Source organism: Octopus bimaculoides, chromosome 1 (assembly GCF_001194135.2).
Source record: "Octopus bimaculoides isolate UCB-OBI-ISO-001 chromosome 1, ASM119413v2, whole genome shotgun sequence".
Lineage (NCBI taxonomy): Eukaryota > Metazoa > Mollusca > Cephalopoda > Octopoda > Octopodidae > Octopus > Octopus bimaculoides.
This window is the reverse complement of record NC_068981.1, coordinates 127,097,235-127,098,657: the sequence shown is the minus strand read 5'-3', so window position 1 is coordinate 127,098,657 and position 1,423 is coordinate 127,097,235. Positions and strand designations below refer to the sequence as shown.

Below are 1,423 nucleotides of genomic sequence, written 5' to 3'. Positions count from 1 at the left end.
ACCTATGACAATAGGTATTGTTTTCGTCTTCAGATCCCACATTTTTTTATTATTATTATTATTATTATTATTATTATTATTATTATTAAGGTGGCGAGCTGGCAGAATCGTTAGCACGCTGGGTGAAATGCTTAACGGTATTTCGTCCGTCGCTCCGTTCTGAGTTCAAATTCCGCCGGTGTCGACTCTGCCTTTCATCCTTCCGAGGTCGATAAAATAAGTACCAGTTGAGTACTGGGGTCGATGTGATCGACTGTCCCCCTCCCCACAAAATATGGGCCTTGTGCCTATAGCAGAAAGGATTATTATTATTATCATCCTTATCATCAGTGCGGTTGATTCGCAGAATAGTTATAGTGTCGGACAGCAGCCATATAGTATTTGTTCTGGCTTTGAACGTTCTGAGTTCAAACCTTGCCGAAGCCAACTTCCCATGGTCGATAAAATAAAAATGAAGTACGAATTGGCACCAATGCAATCAACTAATTTCTTTGCACCAAATATTTCTGACCTCGTGCCTATTATTGGAAACTATAATTATTTTTCATTAAGGGCCTTCAAATGACGTAAATTCTTTCCCAGATGTCTGAATGTTATTTTCTATTCATCAAATATATTAAAATGTTCATATACAATAATATAATGCACATTTTTAAATGATATGCATTGAACTTTCTAATGGCAAAAAGTCTATAACGTTGCTTTCTTTGTCGTCATCGTCGTCGTTGCTGTTGTCGCGCTGCCAAATGTTGACATGCGTTTTCTTCGGATTTTTACTTGTCATGCAGTTAACTGGAGACAGCTGCAGCAACACTCGAAACATCTGGGTAATTAAGAATTACGTAAGGAATTAGATGCGGGGGTTTAGTGACGTAAGTTTTGCAAGAGAATATGCTCAAGCTCAGCGGTGCTATTAACTGATCTTCCAGCTGGGAACAGGGAAAAGAGCAAAGTTTTCGTCATGATGGTGTAATGTTTAGATGTGTATGTGTGCATAATATGTATGTATGTATTCTTTCTTTCTTTCTTTCTTTTACATAATAAAACATTCGATGCATGCTGAGATATTCGTTATTGCGGGGGAGTTAGGTTAAATTTAAATGAATTTTCGACAGCTTTTATTTATGTTGTTTTTATCAGGATTAATTTAAAACACATTCAAAATATTAAAGAAAAAGGTTGCAGAGCTGATACAAAACATATTTACATGCAATCTAATATGCCAATTATGTCTCTCAAACACACACCTACCTGGAATGAAATTACGTATGTGATGGCCAGTGACTGCTTCAATATGTCATCAATTACTTCCCTATGCGGATTATAAGATTTTTGTGGGGATGAAAAATTATTTTCAAAGTCATATGTAGGAGAGAGTGTACCTGAATAACCCTAAATAATAACATAAAATAAAACAATATAT

The 1,423-nt window shown here is 35.8% G+C and overlaps 1 long non-coding RNA gene across 1 annotated transcript in view; it reads left to right on the top strand.

The window, feature by feature from the left end:
- Positions 1-853: 853 nt before the first annotated feature.
- LOC128248592 (uncharacterized) overlaps positions 854-1,423 on the top strand; it is a 22,474-nt gene continuing 21,904 nt past the window's right edge. The window contains exon 1 of the long non-coding RNA XR_008264770.1: positions 854-1,005. This is a non-coding gene — a long non-coding RNA (uncharacterized LOC128248592). The remainder of the gene's footprint in view (positions 1,006-1,423) is intronic.